At 36.8% G+C, this 22,013-nt stretch overlaps 1 pseudogene; it reads right to left on the reverse strand.

Annotated features, from left to right (window-relative positions):
• Positions 1-6,128: 6,128 nt before the first annotated feature.
• On the reverse strand, positions 6,129-21,109 carry LOC100724980 (T-complex protein 1 subunit alpha-like; annotated as a pseudogene).
• Between the last annotated feature and the right edge of the window lie 904 nt (positions 21,110-22,013).

Here is a 22,013-nt window from a genome sequence, read left to right on the forward strand (position 1 = left end):
TCATAAAGTTATAAAGTTGCCCAGGCTGAGTTTGAACTTGCCCTCCTGCCTCAGCCTTGCAGAAGTGATGGGATTACAGGTAGGTACCACTACAACCTGGCTTTTTACATGATTAAGAGTTATGATGTCCATATTGTAGTTATAGGAGGTATGGTAGCCATAAACTGCTTCTTAATTCATCAAGAAGTTGAACATTTGTAGTTTTTTTTTAACTCTTCAAAGTGGTTATAGTTGAGACAGATGTTTTTGCAGATGATTTTGAAATCCTTTCATATTTGATAGGTTACTTACTATCAACACAATTTTAAGCAAAGCTCAGCAACAATGCCTAATGAGCATTCCAGAATTATAAGAAAAATAAGTTATTTAAGTAAAAACAGCATACAGTGCCATAATTCAAAGGCTTAGAACAGGAGATGGCAAACTTTTGCCATGAAGAGTCAAGGAGCAAATTTTTTCTAGGCTTTTTAGGTCATAGAGCCTCTGCCGAAACTATTCAACAATTATTTCACATTGCTATTGCAATGAGAAAGCAGTCATAAACAAAACACAAAAGAATGAGCATGACTATGCTCCAATAAAAATTTATTTACAAAACAGACAAGACGGTGAATTTGGGCTCCAGGTTGTTGTTTGCTGACCCCTGACCAAGAAGCCTATATTTTATAGATTTTAAGTGGTGTGTGAGTATAAAGTCACTCAGAATGCCAGTTGAAAAAAATCTGATAATCTTTTGTTTGGTTAGTTTTATTTTCTTTCAAATAGCCCCTACATATTTTAATAAATTGAATGTAAATCTAAGTGACAAGGTACTTCTAGAGACATGTGTGTGGTCTGGCAAGATTTCAGGTAATGTGATTCATCTATGCTACCTCATCTGTAGAATGGCATATACTATCCTTGGTTAATTGCTATTTATGAACTAGCCAGCTCAGGAATGATAGTAGAATGCTCTGAAGACACAAAGGGCATAATATTTATTTAGAGATGACTTTGTTATATGTGTGTGCTTCTTTATTTTGTTCCTTCAGTGTGCCAAGTTTCTATCCTAGCCTCCTGTGTGGCCTCCCGACTTATCTTTGCTTCTTTATCTAAATCATAAAGCAAGACGATGTCCTGTGTCTCATGGGTGTGGTGAGGAAAGCTCTATGGCTATGCCAAATGTCATCTGTGCAGTACTTCAATGCTATTGAAGATAGCCATGTCCACATATCCTAATTGTTGCATCCTGAGGACTACCAGGCCTCAGACAACCTGACAAGGGAGATAAAAAGGAAAGAAAACTAACAAAACAGAAAAGAAGAGATAATAAAAGGTAATGGTTGGGTGGATAACGGCAGGCAACATCTTTAACTACCATGAAAAGTATTAAGTCAATGTGTTTGTTGAATTCATTTTGTTGGTGGCCACTTTGTGTTCATTCTGAACATCCCGCAGTTAGCTAAGTAAACACACATGACTGATGAAAGAAGAAAGGGAACTATTTTTACAGGGGCCATTAAACTTTAACTACCATCTGGCAGGGAATGATTAGAGAAGATCAAAATTAAGGCAGTCAACACAAATGCTGTGTGAATACCTCAGGGAATTAACATGGATAAAGACAGTGAACTTGTGGTTAAATAAAGAGACAGACATAAGAGGGAAGTGGTGAACACATCCTTTATAGCTTTGGACTTCATGGTCACATTCATTGCCAAAGGAGCTCAAAGGAGGGAAAATAACAAGGAGGCCATGAGAAAAACTGAAACACCTGGAAATAATCAGATGCTCTGTACCAATCATAAAAATGAAAGTTAAAGAACTACACAGGACCACATCGTCTGGGCTTCCTCCCTGCCCAGGAAGGAAATGTTTATAGGAGAGGCGTGTTGAAATTGGCAGGTAGTTAATATTCAGATTAGCCTACTATTTAAAAGTAGGAAATGGTTGTATATACTGGTGGGAAAAACATTAGGAACTATAATCTTGTGAACACGAAAGACTCCATAATACCTGGGAATCACTGTTTGCCCACTAATTAAACAGTCACCCAGGAGGCAGTATGAGAAAGAATATGGAGAAGGAAGTTGAGCCTTTTGCTTTTGGGGGTGCATTCCATGTGCTGTCCTAGGGCAATTCCACCCTGTTAAAAGTATGAAAGGAGATTTTTTAGGGAAAGTCACTTGGGGAGGGGTTGTTTTTAATTGTATCTTGTCTTTGTAAACAGGTGGATTGAGGCCATGCTTGCTTAACATCTGAAAGACAGACATTTGTGAGATAAAGATTTTCACCCTGGGAAAGCTGAAGGCCAGAGTCCTAAAGCAGAATCCCCAGCCCTGTGGCCTTCACACCCTTCCCTTCTCGGAATGAGACTGGGCCCAACTTTTCTTTAGGGTCAGAGCATTACAAGTAGGGAGACAGAGGTCAGCAGAACCAGACAAATTACACCACAAGGGCAATCTATAGCTAAAACTCAGTGAGAAGCGGGATGTGGTTGCACCCATCTATGATTTGAGCATTTTGGAAGGCTGAGGCAAGAGGATTATAAGCATGAGCTCAGCCTGGACAATTTAGCAACTTAGACCCTGTTGCAAAATAAAAAAATTAAAAAGGTCTTGGGTACTAAAACAAAAAATAAAAAAAATAAACAAATAAAAATTTTCATACTTTGAATAATTGTGGGCAGTGTGGAGATAGCAGAAAAAAAAGCACTTGTTTGTTTTCTTTCTTTATGCTGTGTTGAGGATCTAAACCAGGGCCTCACATCTGTGAAGCAAGTGCTCTGTCACTGAGATGAATCTGAAGCCTTTGTTTCTTACTTTTGGAATAACGTATTCTACAGAAAAATTCTTTTTTTAATTAAAATTCAAATGATGACAAAATTTATGCACCTATACCCAATGTGTAAGAAAATGGAGTGTTAAAAAGTAAGATAATTCAAAGGTATGCCAGAAGCCTCATCATTAACACATTTCCTTCTGCCTTTGTACTTCTGGAATCTCTAAACATCTGGTGGTTTTACCATCAGGAAACAGTATAGTATCCATCTGTTAAATCAGGCTTTAGTTGATTCACCTGGGAGGATCAACCAGATGTGGGCATCCTTTACATTATTAATGGTTTCAGTCTTCCCTTTGTACATGCCCAGTGAGGGCACAGTGGGGTACAATCTATAAATCACTAAAAAGTGAAGAAGCTATATTTTACTTTATTTTAGGCATAATGAAGAACAAGAACACTTTTAAAAAAACAAGCTAGCACATAAATCATTAGAAACTACTTAAATTTTGCCACCAGATGACTTTTAGTAATCCCCTCCACCTTTTGACTGGAAAAGCTTTGTAAACATCATCTTAACACAAAAATAGTTTCCTAATGCTTATGCAAAATGAGTCAATCATGCAAAGATATTCCCTAGGTCTCTCACTTGGTGGTTCTCTATATGATCTTTACTGGTAATTTATAAGTAAACTTTATAGAAAATTTCATTCTACAGTCTCTTTTCTATTTTTGTTTTGGTTCTAGGAATTGAACTCAGGGCCTCACACTTGCCAGGTAGGCACCGAGCCACTGAGCTGTATGCCTGGCCCCCCCGCAGTCTTCCTTATTGCATTGTAGTTATTAGTCATGTCCATATGTTAGAATGTACCTGTGATGAAGCGCTGACTTCAGTCAGTATGGGTGGTTTGAGATATGTGGCATAATGACATTCTGGGCTGTTCATTATGACAGTGACCTTTGGCAAGTTACTCAATCTTTCCAAGTCTCATTTCCTCTTCAGTAAAATGGAGATGATCATACCTGCTTTATAGGTCGGTGTTCAAGATTGAACGTGATGAAATAGATAACTGTTCTCAGCACGTAGTAAGAATTTAGTAAATCTAGCTATTATTAATCACAAGTCAACAGCGAGGAAACTACTTACAAAAAGATTTTCTTGGCAAATTGAGTAGAAGGAACGCAGATTTCCCATATGGCTCCTGCCCTGTCTGTGCATCACCTCTGCTATTATCAAGATGCCCCTCCAGAGTGGTACATTGGTCACAGCTGACATACACTGACACACTGACACAACATCACCGAAAGTCCATTGTTTACATTGGGATTCACTCCTGGTGCTATAGGAACTGTGGGTTGGAGACATGTAAAGTGACGTGTATCCATCATTGTACATAGCAGAGTCATTGCCCTAAAAATTTTCTGTGTTTTGTCTGTTCATTTTGTCTTCACTAACCCCTGGCAGCAATTGACCTTTTTACTCTTGAATGCCATATAATTGGAATTGTAAAGTATGTATTCTTTTCAGACTGGCTTCTTTCATTTAGTCATATGTGGTTAAGGGTACTCTGTCTTTTCATGGATTTATAGCTCATTTTTTTTTTTTTAGTAGAGCATGATATTGCACTGTTTGAATGTATTATATCTACTATGGAGGGACATTTGTTGCTTCCAAGGTTTGGTAGTTTAAAAAAAGTTGCTAAAAACACCAGTGTGTACTTAAATTTTTAATTCATTTGGGTGTATACCAAGAGTGTGACTGCTGGATTGATTGTATAGTGAAATTGAAAGTAAGAAACTGACAAACGTCTCCCAAAGTGACTATATAATTTTACATTCTAACAGTAATGAATGATTTTCAGTCAATTTTGCTATTATTTTAAAACTCTTATGAAAAACAAAGCCTGTTAAAAACTGTAATAATAGCCTTTTTTGACAAAATGTTTTCTTTTATGAACTGTTTTCTTTCATGATCTGGATCAGTGATCTCGTGGTCATGGACTTTGTCAGCTTTTTAAATTTTCTAGTTCTCTGTGTTGGTGAAAGTTACAGCAGGAGCTATTACGTTTATGAGAGTATTAATTTTAAGAAGTATTAGTGTTTTCTCAGTGGCTATTTATTGAGAACGTCCTACATGTGCCATGTGTACCGGGGCCAGCTCAAGACAAGAACAGAGCACCAGATAACCTTAAACATTGGAATTCTGCCATATAGTTTGCATTTGAAATTTGTCAAAAAAGAGAAATTAAAGATTCTCAAAGACAATTTACATAATTCTGAAAGAAATATAATCTTTTTAAAATTTTCCTCATGAGAATTTTTTAGTCTGGAAAATTACATTTAGGAATGATAACCTACTTATGTTGCTTCCAATCTCTGAGAGCCACAGAAACTAGCAAATGAGCATCTCTTCAAAGACAGACATGGCACATGGTCCCCCAGTTTGTGTTGCATGCGTTTCTGTAATGCCACTCCCTCCTAAAGCCTGGGACACATCTCCCTGGGGTGTTGGCCATAAGTATGTACTCCTTCCCTTAGCTCTTCCTATGATCTTAATCAGTTCTACTCCTGTGCTCATCCTGTGCTTGCCTCTGCTTGGGGCACAGCTGGGACAGGTGCCATCACTGTAGCTTCCCTTAGTCTCAACTGACAACACGTAAGAGTTGATGTGGGGGCCGAGCACACACACTCCTCTTTCCGGAGCTCTTCCCCTGCCTCTCAGCCCCCTTTACTCATTCCTATTTCTTTTTCTCCTTCTCCCCTCCTCCCCCTTCTTTTTCTTCTTGTTCCTCTTTTTTGTCTTTTTCTCCTCCTTCTCCTCTTCTTCCTTGTAGTGGTTGATTGATTGTGTCAACTTGAAACATTTAAAAGCTTATCTAAATGGGTTTAACAACTTTACACCCAAGGATATAAAAAAAGACCCACCCTCGGGTGGCTCATCACCTGGAGGTATAAAAGGGAAGGAGGAAGGACGAATGCATTCCATTCTTGGGAGAAGCTGCAGGCTTCACCTTCTGTTTAGACGTCCTCTCCTGGCTTCCAGTGTAGACTCGTCAGCTTTCCGGCATAGACTCTTCAGCCTTTCATCACAGAGCCTTCGGCCTTCTGTCGCAGACCCATCAGCCTGCTGGTGTGGACTTGCACAAGACACTAGGGTGAACTCCAGACCTTGGATTGAATCTTTTGGCCTGCAGTGTGTAGATACCCTCTACATCCTTCCTCATCGGACTCTGTGGCTGACCATTGTAAGCCAATCTTGTTGTTTCTTTTACATCTGTATATGTCGTGTTATATCTGTCTCTCTCGTAAAACCCTGTCAAATACACTCCTTCTCCCTCTTCTTTTTTCTTCTGAGAGCTTGCTGCACTTTAGTGTGCTATACACAAGGCATTGCATCTAAAATTGTCATAAATGAAGTAGAAATCAGATCGGTCATGAAGGGCTCCAAAATGAGCGCATCTTCATAATCCCCATGTGTCTCATTTTTTCTTTCAGGGTATAATTTAATCAGATCATCGGTTTGAAAAATGGTCATTATAGCTTCTGTAGCAAATTTCAAGCTTTTTACTTTAATTGTGGTTGGTTCAAACAGCCTTGCTTGCTTGTTGTCTGGCTAATTCATTTTATATTTTTTACGTTCTTGGTTAACTTGAGCCCCATGATATGAAACTCTTAATTTTGCAACCAGATCGGTGGAGTCTAGGGAAGCATTCACTGCCAGCGTGAATACTGGTATCTTGCAAGCTCTGCAATAGCAAGCTGTCCCCGAGATCCCACTCTAGTTGCACAGTTTTCAAAGTGTGCAGAAAGGGCTGCTTTTACAGCATTGCCATCTAGAACCACAGATTTTGACTCCAAAACTCTCTTCACCATGCAAAGTGCATTGTGAAAAGAGTGCTCCATCTCATCACATGTGGAATTGTCTGCCCATGTAGGATGGCTGATGCAGATGTAATGAGCATTAGTATTTTGATTAATATCAGTTCATCATCACAAATTCTGTACAGTACCACCTCTTTTGCTTGTTCTGACAATGTAGCTTCAAAAGTTTGTTTTCTATATTGACTAAGGTTGATACACTTTTTTTAAAATCAGTACCAGGGATCAAACTCACGACCACTTGGTTGCAAGGCAGGCGCTTAGGCTGCTGAGCTAAATCCCCAGCCCATATATTGACTAAGGTTGATAGAATAGTTGCCCCAGAAGTTTTAGCAATGTGCTCAGGGTCTAACCCTAACTGCCATATTGCCTGCCCCCATAAAATACTTCAGAAACGTCATCAGTTCCAACAGTGGTTAGAATAACATTGACACTGGTTGTGAGGCTATTCTGCATTCTCTCCTTGATGATATCTGGGTCTCTGTCTAATTTGGCCCAGTTTCTTAGGGTCTGAAATAACCAGCTATGTACCACTTTATTTTTCTTTTCTTTAGGCTAAAGTTGAGGCAGGAAATTTTTGCATTAGCTATTTTCTTGGGTATATTCTGGATTCTACCACACAGTTGATCAGCATGCTTTCTGGCCAACTTCCCCTGTGGGCTTTCAGAATATTACAGAACTGACTGGGGAGCGAGGCTGGCCTGTGTGTCTAACAGCAAGTGTGTTGTTTAACAGCAAGTATAGCATCTACTGCCATATTAGAAAAGAAATAACATTTATTCCATTAATTTTGGAAGACATCAACATCTTAGTTGCATTAACCAGGCAATCTCTTCCAAGTTCTTCTGTATGAATAATTAGCTTTTCACTGATACAGCACACTGCTTCCTTTCAAACAAGTCAATGGCCACTGGTAACTGATGGGGGATGAATTTTCTGTTTGACTAGTTCATCTTCATGTTTCAGAAGCTCTGCTGCAATAACAATCAGTGAAGTAGTTCCATCTCCAACTTCTTCGTCTTGACAGCAGCCAGCTCACAAAGCACTTTATCTGCAGGATCGTCCACCATCATTAGTAATGGTCACATCACCAATACGTTACCCAAGCCAACTGGACCAAGAGAATTTTTTAAAAAATGATATTTGCAATAGAAAGTACAGCAGATTGCCTTCCTGAGCTGCAGTCTCTGAATATAGACCCTCCACCTTTAAGGTGGAGTCTGTCTCAAGTTTTACTCTGACAGCTGCTGACAACTAGTGCCTTGGTTCTCAAACTGTTCAGTGGCCCCCAAAGCATTGATGGCACGGAAATACCAGAGCAGTACAAGAAGCTGCTGGGTAACACAACGCCTCCCCATTCCTCCTTTTCACCCCACCAGGAGGCAGAGCAGACTGTTGCTCCTCCTGGTTCATGGAATCTTCTAATCATGTATTTTAGAGCTTGTAACTCCCGACTCCCTCCTATCTGGCATGGGAAGAGAAGGGGAAAGACAGTTCCTGTTCCTTTCCAAGACTTCAGCCAGAGGGCACTTGTATCTGTGGTCCATTGTCTGAACTGACTTTCCAAGAAAGATCCAAAAGCTGGTGATTTTCCGCAATGTTTGTGGATTCCATTCTTCATCTGCATTTAATGTTAAAAGGAATTCTGTGGCTGACCCACGACTGAACAACATTAGAAAAATGGCTTTTTATAGTCCTTAAAAAACAGAGCTATAGTCCATTTTGTGGTCTATTCTTTAACAATATTTTATCCAGATTTTCCTGGATATAAATTATATTTGTGGTATCTTCATTTGATCTGATTTGTGCTTTTTAAATCATAGCATACAGCTCCATAGAGCATCGATAATTGGCATTAGATTCACATATCTTCCATACCATGCATGGTTTTTGTCTATGTAGGTCATCAGTAGAGGGGAGGAAAGTCAGAAAAAACCCTAAAGGTTGGAGGCTGCCAGATTAGGGTCCTTTGGGCTGCAGGTCCTCTAAAAAGGCTAGAGGTCATTTTTAAAGCACTTCCCAGATACTTTCAAACTGTTCCTAGGCCAGAATTCCAAAACCCACAATTTTACTTTTTCCCCAGAAATGAAGCCAAATTCATTTCTGTTTAGATTGCTAAAAACTGAAGATGGGTTAAGGAAAAATGTGGACGGTGTTGCAGGATACTGTTTATTTCTATATGCAAAGGATAACCATGAAAAATATCCTCATACAACATAATTCAGATTTAGTGAACAATTGATTAAGACTAGAAGCAAAATTTAAATGGGATATACATTTATATTTGAAGTATTTTTTTCTCCATATGTGTATGTGTGGGCACACACACACACACACACACACAGAGAGACAGAGACAAAGGGATGTGGAGACAGAGACAGAGAGAGACAATATAAAATATGTTCTATAGTCCTATATATTAACCAAAATTAAAAAAAAATCTACTACCAGAATGGCATTGAACAATCTTTGAATTTTTCTTTTTCTTTTTGACATGGGGTTTGCTATGCTGCCCAGCCTGGCCTCAAACTCCTGGGTTCAATCATTCTCCCACCTTAGTCTGCTGAGGAGCTGGGACTACATGTGTGTACCGCATCCATCTCTATACTTTGAAGCTTTAGGCTTTTGACACATTTAGTAGGTTGTTCATTATTTTGCAAAATTAGCCTCTATTCTAAAATGTAAAAGAAAAAGAAAGTAAAATGATACTTATTTAAATGAGGTAACTTCCAAGACTTCACAAGTTTCAAAATAAGTACATTGAGTTTTTAAAATGAAGGTTTCTGAGGGCCTCAGGAGCTACTATTTTACTTCAAATGATAAAAATAATATAACTGAGCACCTACTAAGTGCCAGTCATAGTGTTACATGTTTTACAATCATTCATCTTGTCATGTAATTTCAATATAACTCCTTAAGGTTGTCCAGTTTCTCTAGAAAGAATGATTCTCGGGGAAATTAAGTAGTAGGATGTGCCATAGTTTTTAAATTCTACATGAAATTTAGTTAGCAGTACAGTGCTTACTTGTGTTGGTGTTTACCTTCCCATTTGCATTTCTAGCTTCTTTTGAAGCCAAAAAGAAGAGAACTACTCCAATAAGAGGGCCACATGCAAACACCTCTTTATCTATCTTCTCTGTTTAACATTTCAGCCATTTAGCACACAGCAGGTCTTTACTCCTCACTTAAGTCTCTCATTGTACGACAGAAATCCCAAAGGAGCAAGTCCTGTGAGCTCTTATGGGGTATGGCCCAGAGCCCCTCTCCAAAGCGTTTGCAGCAGTTGTCCCTCCTCTGCTCTGCCTCTGTCACATGGGTGTTCTGTGATTTCCGAGAACATCTAGGAATCCCTGAGCTCTTTCTAATCGTTTTCTCTTCCCAGAAAGCTCTGGGACTACTTATTTTGCAGTCTGTGGCTTCAATGTCACCATAAGGGACCATTTTCATCTGTGCCTTCCATCATATTTGTAATTTGTACTTGCATATGTATCTGTGCATCATTGATCTCTCCCATAGATTTTAATCTCTTTACAGGCAGGGAGTGCAAACCCACCTAAACTTTATGCTTAGTGCCCAATAGGGGCTCCATGAATACTCATGGGATGGATGAGTGAATTTGTGAGTGATAGGAAACGAAACAGGAAATTGTGAATGTCATAGAGCAAAGCCTAGACCTTATATGACTTCAGAATAGCATGGCAGAAATGGATTAGGACACATGGACAGATTTTGTTGGAGACTTGGGTTGAATTTTCAAACCTTATACTGAAAACAAACACCAAAACCTAGAGAAAGATGGTTACCTCCTTCTATCCTTCATAGGACTATTTTATGCTTCAAACTAACTTTTTTGTAGTACATCTGGATATTGCTATTCTTCCTAAGTTTCATGATTAAAACCTCAACACTTTGAAAAGTTAGGGAACTGGGTCCCAATTGTCTTACGCTAACTTTCTCTTAGCCCTGTCTGTACCCTGGGGGCCTAAAGGCTGTGACAAAAAAGCATCATGCATAGAACATTTACACGCTTGATGTAGTACATGGCAGTTGCTAAGGCAGAAAGCCAGAGGTAATGAGCACTATGAGAATTATGTGCAGATCTTCCTTGCAGTGTTTCCCAATGTAATTGAACTGTCCCCTCCTGATCCTTCAGGTGCTATCAGCATGATTTTCTGCAGACTTCAAGAAAATCCCTGAAGGGCCAAAGACACTTTCTTGGTGTTACAATCCTTATTTCAAGTGAAGCTAAATGTTTGGCTCCTGGGTATTTTAATGTTTCAAGAAAAAGGAAATTTCAAGTTGCAACTCCTACTCTGCCCTTATACCATGATGAAATGAAGAAATAGATCCTTATATCTAAGGTAAATACATGTGTAGTATTTGCAGTTATTCAAGGGTGAATAGAAATTTGGCTTTCCAATTTAAAGTCACAACATATTTTGATTTATGTTTTTTCAACTGTTCTTTTGAAGAGGTGGTAGGAGGGAATTAATAGTCTATTAAGGGAAAAGTATGATGTTAGATTATGAGCCCTTCTGAGACCCTTCTGACAGTGAACAATCTCTATACCTAGCAGTGGAATACATAATGCTATTTAGATGTGGTGATATAGGTTCTTTTCATAAATGCAGCCTATAAATTTCATTTGAACAGTAATAAGGTCCAAAAGCAATTTGGCTATTATAATTGATGTTTGTCTCAGGTATTTTGTTAGATCTACAGGTGTGTGTGTGTGTGTGTGTGTGTGTGTGTGTAAGCACCAACATTTGTTAGAAATTGGTGTAATTTTTTTGCAGTTGGAACCCATAGTACCAGAAGTGCAGATTTTAGTATTTCTAGCCTCAGCAAAGAGTTTAGTCACAAGATAAGCGAAAAAATTCTGTCTCCTGCTCCCACTTTCTACAGTTGATGTAAGCAGTGGCAGGAGAAATACCTATCTACACTCCCTTCTCATTTTGAAGCTCTAGCATTTAATCTAGGTTTGTCTGAAATATGATTTTTCTCTCTATATATTAAAAATATTAGCTTTATGAACTGAAGCCTCACTAGCATATACATTTACAAATAAAATTCCCTAATATTAATATAACATGGCTACTATTTTAAAAAATTCTTACTATGTACCACTTTACAGTTATTTCGTTAAACACTTACTGCCTTTCTCTGAAGTAGGAACTATTCCTATTTCATAGCTGAAAAGTACTCAGAAATTTGGAGAAATTTGTCAAGGTTCTACAGGTCATCAGGGCTGAGACCTGCTTTCCAATCAAGCTTTGCCTGGCTCTGAAAACTAGACTCTTAGCTACCATCGGATTCTACTACTTAATCACTTCTTCTGTTTTTACCTTCTCCTTTTCCAGAATAAAAAAAGAAAAGGTTTTTTCAGATGAGGATCAGTTTTAATGACATCCTCTCCTGTGTTAAAATGTGAAGCCTCTTGTTTCAGTGCTGGTTAAGTATTCATTTTTCAGTTTCTGTATCCTTTTAGCATTCAAAATGTATTTAATCTAAAAAAAGGAAGGCATATCATGTGGTCTGTTTTCAGAATGTAGCCAAATCAAAGCATATGTACATTCAAAATGGTCAGGCATTTCGGTTACTTATGATTTTCGTGAGCTTGGTTAAGAAGTGTATTTTCAAGATGATAATATGTAATATACTAACAGGTGATTTCTTACTGTTATGTTTTTTTTTTGTTTGTTTGTTTTGTTTTTTTGTAGTTCTGTATTACGTGTACCCTTACACCGCTTTGGTTTGTTTTGTGTTTTTCTCTTTTTCCTCTTAAATAAAAAAAAAAAAAAAAAAAGAAGAAGTGTTTTCCAACCAATGAATGTTAGTTTCTAGAGGTCTCTGGAGCTACTGTAAAAGATCTGTGAATTGATTTTGAATGGCTGTCTCCATATACAAGTAATGTTACTTTCCAAATATATCTAGATGTCAGGATTAATTAAATGTAATCTAATTTAAAATTAAATTAATCATTAACTTGGCAGTAGCTTTTCATCATTATCTATCTTCTTAATTAGCAGACATAAAAAGTTCGAGGACTTTTGGTGAAGAGTCTTCATACATATGGAAGCTGTGACTCATTCTGAAAGACTACTCTGAGATTCTCTAGTCACTAGAGATTTCCAAATGTGTCTTTATAGATTCTCAACGAGATCATTCAAAAAGGAATTTGTCTTGCAATATATCTTTATAGAACTTTGTTGAGCTCAACATTTTAAGAGAGAACCAAAAGAACTCTGTAAGAACCATGACTTCCTTAAGGTTAAAGTTATGAGAGAAAAGTGGGACTTAAACTCAGGATTGAAAGGTTGATTTGCAGAATGTATTTGCTACAACTTTCTGCTTAAATTGTGATTTATCATTTTGAGAGGACAATGGGTTATGAAATACGTCTCAAGTCTTCATTTCTTGTTCTTGTCAAATTATACCTCAACATCAAAAGGAACTTCATCCTTCTCTCCTTTACCCCTGCCGGAAGTTGCCCCGGTCTTCCCGGGGACATGGTTTCCTGTGCCTCTGTACAGCAGAACAGAAGAACCTGCCCTGGAGACCCTGTCCAGGTGGCCTTGTGCAAAACAAGTGAGCTGCCAACCTGGTCTCTTCCCGTCCCTGCTCGGCCTCTGAAACCAGGTTTGCACTCAGGCATGGAGGAAGAGACTTGTCCTCTCTCCTAAGTATAAACCACAGGGGTCTCTCTCTGGGTCAGTGACAACTGGTCTCAGCCAAGTGGTTGAGTAAAAATTCCTTAGCTGAGTTAGCAGGCAATACCGTCTCTTCAGTTTACTATACAGTAAAGATTATAAAATTCACACTTCAATCTTGCTTTCTGATGTTATGAGTGGACTATAGATGGATAGTTTTGTGTATGCGTTTTACAATTTTATAGTTCCCCATTTCTTGGTACGTAGGTGGTAATTTGATTTGCATGTGGTACACATAAAATGGTGTTCTTAATGTCAGCAACGCTAGGGTCACTATCTCTAGCAATACTTTTCTACCAGAGTAACAGTGCTGTTTGGAATGAATAAATGAGAAACCACGAACTGTCTCATGAGTAAAGTAGATGAGCTATAGCCAAATTTATTTTTATAGATAATTTTTCAGTTGTTTTTGGTTTCTTTGTTTTACTTTATAAAAAATGAAGTAATCAGATGTTTGAATATAGTTAAAGTGGTACTATACATGTGAAGGTATGATTTCTGAACTATTGATGAAATCAAACTAATAATAGAATTTTTATGTGTGTGAAGTCTAAAGGTCAATTGGATCAGATTTATTCCAAATAAGAGATACTGAAATAGAATTTGTGGAGTAGTACATTCATCTATCTGTATTTGCTAACAATGAAATGCAGTTAAAAGTGAGTTATTTCCTAAAATTTGTAGTCAGAGAAGTAATATATTTATATATGCAATTAAATGGATATTATGGTTGCAAAAACATAACAATTTCATATTTCTGTTCTTTATTTCTTATTTTAAGGAATAAGTAGTATCTATTCTATTAAAAATAAATTGACTTTTTTTCTTACAGAGTAATTTCACATATATTTTATGATAAAAATTAATGTATTTTTGAATTTTTATTTAATTACAAAAATAACTATAAATCTTTAGAATTGACTTCCATACCAATAATTTTTAATGAAAAGTTATCAATTGCAATAAGAGTAATAAGGAAAAAATTGCAAGTGTTTTTATGTCCCAGCAATGTAAGCTGTAGCTGAACATTCTTCTGACTGTCATGTTACTGCTCTTCCCTGTAACCTTGACAGATCACCCCTATAAATATCTCTTGGGGTGAAAAGTAATTTAATCTGTGGATCTGTATATTACCTTTTCATGAACATCCTATCAGTTGTGTCAGAGTGCTCTCATGATATGCACTGAACTGAAACTATCAAACCTATTTCACTAAGGATTGCGTTTGATCAGAATTTTTGGTTTCTAGTCTGTGATTAAATTTTGCTAAATGGTTGTTCATTTATGCATGGAAAAAAGCTAAGTCCCTGATTGGTTTCAAAATACTCTACTTATGCATCTGAGGGACTCCTGGGAGCTGGAGTATTCATTTGTTTTTATCTTGAGACTGACCCAATTAGAACAAGGTTACAGTTCCATATAATCATAGAATTCTTACTACTTCCTGAAGGATCTTGAAGCCTGGAGTTTTGAGAAAATCCAACAAAGTAGATAATGCTAACATGGTCTCAGTAGGATCAAAAAGAGTCTCAAGAGAGGACAGTACCTACATACGCACAGCTTTAGCTGAGAACTAGCTGGAGGTCTCTCAAGATCCTGGCTAGAACTCCATCTGGCTAGTTCTTGAATGCCTTCTTCCTTCTCAGTCATTCCCAGAATCCTTAGCGGAAAATTGTTAATATCTCTTAAACGACTTGAGATTTTAAGAATGGATTTGATGAGAATATTGTTTTGAATAAATACAGAAAGGCAATCCAGGACAAACATAGTTAATATAAACCTATATAATTTATTTACTATTTTCTTGGTTTTTTTTTTTTTTTCCTCTTCAGTTCTGAGGATCAAACCCAGGGCATCAAAACATAGCAGGCAACACTTCTACTTCAAAGCTACATCCCCAGAAAGAATTTACTTGATGAATTTTTATTAAATAGAACTCAAGGGACACAGACCTTTGAGATTTGTCAGGGAAGCCCACGCCTCTTTTCTACTAACTAGTATGTAACTTTTGGCCACTCACTTAACTTCTCTGATCTCTGTTTCTGTTGCCCAAAACGATGAAATTCTATACTTTATTTCATGTATTGTCAGGATAAAATATGAGTGTTTTTCAAAGTTAAAAGAGCAAATATATATATAATATATATTATATATATCATATGTGAGTGCTCAGTCTCAGAGCATTCTACTTTGAATTATTTTTCTCCAATTTTAATGTAATATACATATAGTATTGAGATGAGAATTATGCTTCATAAAGTAATTTTTATCAGGTAGTATGTAGGGTATATATTTATGTTATAAAGGAATTATACAGGAGAAGATTAAGTAGTTTGGGTAGCCACTAAATTTTCACTAAAATTAGTCTCTACTAAATGTAATTTTTCTGTTTGTGTAAACTGTTGGTAATCATTTGTATAAATAATCCTATAAATTATTCTATATAACTCTAGCAAATATTTATTTTAAATACAAAATAGCTCAATTTTGTGATGAAAAGACCACAAAAATATCACTTAATGTTTAGTGGAAAACTGGCTAACTGTAAACCAAAACATTTGGTTTTATTGCATAAACATCCAACAGTAAATTTAGCTCTAATATAAATGGCAAAATTGAAGTAATAATGACATTATGTTCTTAATTAAGCGCTCTGTAAATTTGTCATCTTTCAGTACCAGCAGAGGGAGCTCTGAGAATTAAATAGTGCCAGTTTGACTTGGCTAATTTTTTTGTTTACATATTTAGTTTGGAATAAGAAATAAAAACTCACCACAGATTAATGGAAAGTCATCAAGCTTGGATTAGGTTGTAAATTAGCAATTGATTGTAGACTACTGATTATAATCAGCTTCAACAGAGCAAGAATCTCCTATCTCTCCCCATCCTATCTCTCCCCATCCTATCAAAGAATACTAGCTATGAACTTCTGCAATTGAATGCGGTCCAGTAGTAATATAATAATGCACAGTTTAGGGCATAGGACATCAGAAAGGACATACTCCTCAAGACACAATTTTATCAACTGCACTGTAACAGTCTAACATATTGCTCTGTTGACTTATATCCACATGCAAACTGGAAAATAATTCTTATTTGTAATCAGTTTTAAAATTATATTTTAAATAAAATTATATTTTTATTTAAGAATTTATTTATAAATCCTTAAGCAAAGATTTATCTTTGGTTTAATAGAAGAATAGGCTAATATGAATGGGAAGCAAATCTTGAAGCATTTATGACTCAACCAAGACTTGTTACAGTATCTCATTTAGAAATAGGTTTTCCAAACATCAAGAAAAATAGCTTATTTACATAAAGTACATTTCATCGATTTGTTTCCCTTAATTAGATACAATAGTACAATACAATGTTTATTTATTTATTTTTTTTTGTCTTTTTCCTTTTTTTCGGTACCGGAGATTGAACTCACGACTGCCTGCTTGCAAGGCAGGCGCTTATGCCGCTGAGCTAAATCCCCAGCCCCCAATACAATGTCTATATATTTTATGTACATGTAGTTAAAGAAACTTATGGAAAAATATGACTGTGATAGTTACATTTGGATATTGCGTGGCAACCCTTATCTTAAAAAGTTATCTAATACTGATATTTAATATAGTACTAACCTAATATCAAAAGTTCCACTTTCTTAGCATCAAAAAACTTACAAGCATGTGCGCATGTGACTTTTCCTTTTAGAAATCTGAAAATGATTGATTGCCCCCTTCATGTTAACAAATCCACTTCCACAAACATTTACTGAGTAACTGTTAGGATCCAGGCACTGTGCTAAGAACAGGGATACGAATGTGAGTGAGAGCAGATACCAGCAGGACAGGAGAATGAAGCTGCCGAGCAAGCCAATGACTACAAGTCAAGGTAGTGCATATATAATACAGGCAACTCTGCAGGGTTCTAAAATTATCGAAGGCAGGTAACATATCTGATTTTTTGTAATCCCAAGACTCAGCACAGTGTTTTGCATATACTTAGTGATTCATGCATAGGTATGGAATTAATTAGTTAACAATTTTTGGATGAATTAGTGAAGTTTCTTGGAGAATGCAGTAATGCTTTCTACTGCTTTTCCTTGCCATCCACCCCATTCTCTTGCCCTGGTTCTCAGAACCTGTGGGATGGCCATGCTTTTCTCTTACCCAGAATAGCAGCTGGGTAACATAATAATGGATGCTTGATTTGCTATTCCCTGGGCTTTTTTGTTGTTGTTGTTGTTATTCTTTATGCTGTTAAAGCTTGAAATAAGTGAGGTGTGCATGATAACAAAAAGAACATATCAAACAGTAACGACAGGCATTCTGCTAAGCTTTGCACATCCATTGCCATGTTGGACTCTTCCATTATTCCTGTTTTCAGGGAAGGGTTCTTTTTATTTATTTACTTTGGTATCTTTATTACTACATGTTACTCTTATAAATATTAGGTTGAATTGTGGTATTTTCATAGTATCCCCTCATTACCCTGCTTTACAGCCCCCTTCCTCTCTCCCTTATTCCTTCCTTTTGTCTGATAATAGCAGAAGATGGATCTTATGCACAGAAGAATACCTTGCTTCAGGTCACAGGGCTGCTAAATATTAGAGCTCACCTTTTAATCCAGGACTTCCTGTTCTAAATGATCACACTATTGTGTCTATTTAGGTTGCTTAGAGATAATTTGAATTAGTAGTGGAAATATTTTCTTGGAAGAAATGGAGTAGTTCCTTCATGGACATTATAAATAGTTTTACTGTGTAGGGTACACTTAAAGCTTCTAAAATTCTTTTATGAACACGTAAAATAGCTTTAGAAATACAAATGAATCAACAATAATGACTTCTAAACAACATATTTTTTTCAAACTAAGGAACTTGTTATCTATAATCAGCAGAACACCTTAAAGTGTAATTTCCAGTGCTCAACAGACCCCCAAAGACCCCTCTGGTCCAGGACTGCAGGGCAGCCTGCCGTGGACGCTTGGCAGCTTTGTTTTCCCGACTAGACTCATTAGCAGTGCCAGGTGGTAATAACTATCCAACTGATTCACACTAGAAAAAAAAATCTGCCTGAGGTCACCATGGACTTTTTCCCCATTCTCTGCTTCATCTCTGACCTGATATGCTTTTGGAAAATAATTATGCATGGCAGGTACTTGCCATACAACAAAGAAGAACTGTTGTGTCCTGGGATTATGTAGGATCTCAGATCAAATAGCTTTTGTAGTACGAAGAATAAGTAGAAAAACATGTTTTTTACCAGTGTAAGCATAGTGAAATTTACTTGCCTGTTCTTCTTTCCTATTTATTTCATCAGTAATGATCCAATAATAGACATTATTTGCCAATTTTGGAGATGTTAGCATTGATATCTAACCTCCAACACAATCGTGTAGATCCAAGAAACACAAACATCTTCAGGGTCTACTCAAATTAACTATGGTAAAAGAGTAGATATTTTAATATTCTTTGAAAAATATACTCTGTTATTTATCAGAAAGAAATACGGAGCAGCATGTAGAAACAGTTCTTAGTTAACCATTTTCTATGTAGGAGGAATCGTGGCTAAAATCTGTTCCTGTTTTATTTTGTTAAAAAAAAAAAAAAGGAAGGTAAAAGGAAGGTAAAAGGGGGAAATAAATGTGAGGATGTGTTTTAACAAGTAAATTTTTTCTACCTTCTGAAGATTAGTCAGACTTCTAGACCTGTATTCTCTAATGTAGTTCTCACTAGCCACATGCGACTAGTTCCAAATAAGATACACTGAAGCGTAAAATGCATGTGAGATTTTAGAAACTGAATGCAAAGAATAATAGAATGTGAAATATCTTACTAAATTTTTCATATGTTTTCATACAATGTTTTACATATACTGAGTTTAATAAATTAATAAAATTAATTTCACGTATTTCTGATTACTTTTTAAAAATGTAGCTTCTAGAAAATTTAAAATTGCATATTTGATTCTTATCATATTTCCCTTGGACAGCACTATCCTAGACTTACTTCAAGATGTCATTGCTCCTTGAGAACCAACCAACTGCTAACTAAAAGCCAGATCCTCAGTCAGAATTAAATTCAATCAAGACACTTCTGAAACTTACTAAGGAACTTAATTCAATCAAGACACTTCTGAAACTTACTAAGGAACTTAAAACTGTCAAAACTCTGGAACAGAAATTATATTTCTAGCCCTACGACCCAACAATTCCTTTCTACGTATATACTCAAGAGAAATGAAAACACATGTACACACAGAAATTTTCCACTAATGCTTATAGCACCATTATTTGTAAGAGCCAAAATGTGGAAAGAATCCAAATGTCCTTTAACAAATGAATAAGCAAAATGTTGCACATCCATACCATATAGCTGTATTATTTAATTATAAAGAGAAATGATGTACTGTTATATGCTATAATATGAATGAACCTTAAGACATTGTTAAAAAAAAGAAGTCAGTTACAAAAGATCACACATTATATAGTTCCACTCATATGAAATATCTAGAACAGGGAAATCTCTAGAGACAGAAAGTAGACTATTGATCGTCTAGGGTTGGTAGGAAGGAAATGTTGGTTGAGGGACAGGGACAGCATAGCTGAAGGGTCCTGAGTTTCTTTTTGGGATATTTAAAACGTTTCAGAATTGACTGTGGTGATGGTTGCATATATCTGGATATACTAAAACCAAGAAGTCTATAAAATGGGTAAATTATATAGCATGTGAACTACATTCAATAAAGTCTTTAAAAACAACGTATTTCTGGGAGATCAGGTTAAGTAAGTGATTCTCAACAAATTAGAAAACCCCTTTTGTATACAGTTGCACATTGGTATATTATGTATAAAAGCAAAAAACTTAAAAAAACTATCCAGATGGCCAAATAGAGTGACTAAATCACTTATGATATGGCCTCATCTTGGAATGCAGATACTAAAATGATGGATTGTGTGCAAACTGATGATAGTCTACAGTACTATGAGAAAACTGTTTTTATGGTAAAAAGGTCACACAACTCTGATATGTATTATTTGCCTAATACCAAGCCATAAAAAAAATGTCAAGAACAAACTAGAGAGAAATACTGGTCCCAAAATACTAGTGTTTGAGTTATGGGCTATGTGAGAATCCTTTCTCGTCACACTTTATTTTTCATAACTTTTTAATGAAAATATTTTATTAATAAACCTTTTCTAAAAAGGATGGAAAAGTTCACTTTTATATTTTAATTGCTGGGAGAATAGAGTGGGCTGCTACATTTTTACAAAATTCAAAGTCAGAGTTGGAACACAGCAGCCATTTCTCCTTTGAAACCTTCAATAAACCCCGGATTAACCAGAGCATTAAATTATTTGTCCCTCTCATTCACCGAGCACCCCTGTTCTAGGTTCAAAAACACCAAGATAACTCACTGACTTAAGGTGATAGTTAAATTAGCTGAAAAGGAAGGTGGTGTTGGATATTATTTTACTCTACTGATTGAAAACATCAAATCCACATTTCACCTACCATTTTCCTTTTCTCTGAAATTTTATTCTCTTCTTATACCTAAAGTGTGGAAAAAGTAAATTTCTTTGCTCCTTTCCAACGAAAGTTGTTTACCCTTACCACCCCCCACCCCACCCCAGTGCTGCTGTTAATGTCACGTACTCACGTGTTCAAATCTCCTGGCCTTTCCAGAGAAACGGTGTCCTGGCCCCGCTTTTCTGCTTCCCTTCAGTTCTCTTCTCCCCTCTTCGTCCTCATTATCCAAAGCTGCCATTTCTGCCCCCCTTGGAAACCTGGGTGGTACTGCTGTGACCTAGTAAAATAGAGTATTTACTATCTGCTCTCACTAAACCTGCCACCTCTCTAGCCTATGATCTGCATTCAAGACGACCAGCACTCCCCTGTCTGTCTGGGCTGTAGCCTGGAGCCTCTGTCACTCAGATGCTTAGGAACATTTCACTCAACCTTCAGCCCAACTGATAATCCACTTCTTGCAAGAGTTTTCTGAGATTCTGGCAGGCGAACTATCACACTGGGCTACTGTGGCAGAGAAAGGGTGGGTCCAATTCATCCTGTTCCAACCTAGCATTGGTGCTCAGTTACAGGAGGGGCACGGAACCAGGCTGTTGAGCCTTTGCTTCTCCTGTTGCCGATGTTCAGAAATGTCTCATGGCATTTGGGGGATCTCTATTCCTAAAGTAGAATTTTATGGAAAGAGTTGGTCTAAACTTCTCATTTATTCACAGTGACACAGAGGGCCAGTGGCACAGAGCTCAGCCACCTGGCAGGTTGCGTTTCTTTTTCTTTCTTTTTTTTTTCCTTTGGTATCAGACAGGGTGATCATTCTGGTTTGCCTGGCACTGAGAGCTTACCCAAGACATAGGATTTGTAGTACTAAAGGAGAGTCTCAGGAAAACCAAGACTCTGGCATTCTAATCAGTGCTTAAACATATTTATTTAATTCACATGACATCCTTGTGAATAGCCATTCTCATTCCCATTTTACAGATAAGGAAAACTGAAGCTCAAGGGATTTAAAGGAAATATCCAATAACATATAGTTTATAAGTGCTAGGGTTAAGATTAAAGCCTCAGATGTGTTGAAAAGTCAGCTGATCTTTCCATTATAATGTGGAAGTGTGGATACTTTACAGCTGTAAAGATCTGCACAGAGAAAG

The sequence above is a fragment of the Cavia porcellus genome, unplaced genomic scaffold (assembly GCF_034190915.1).
Source record: "Cavia porcellus strain 051 isolate PalLab524CR breed Dunkin Hartley unplaced genomic scaffold, mCavPor4.1 scaffold_12, whole genome shotgun sequence".
NCBI classification, from domain to species: domain Eukaryota; kingdom Metazoa; phylum Chordata; class Mammalia; order Rodentia; family Caviidae; genus Cavia; species Cavia porcellus.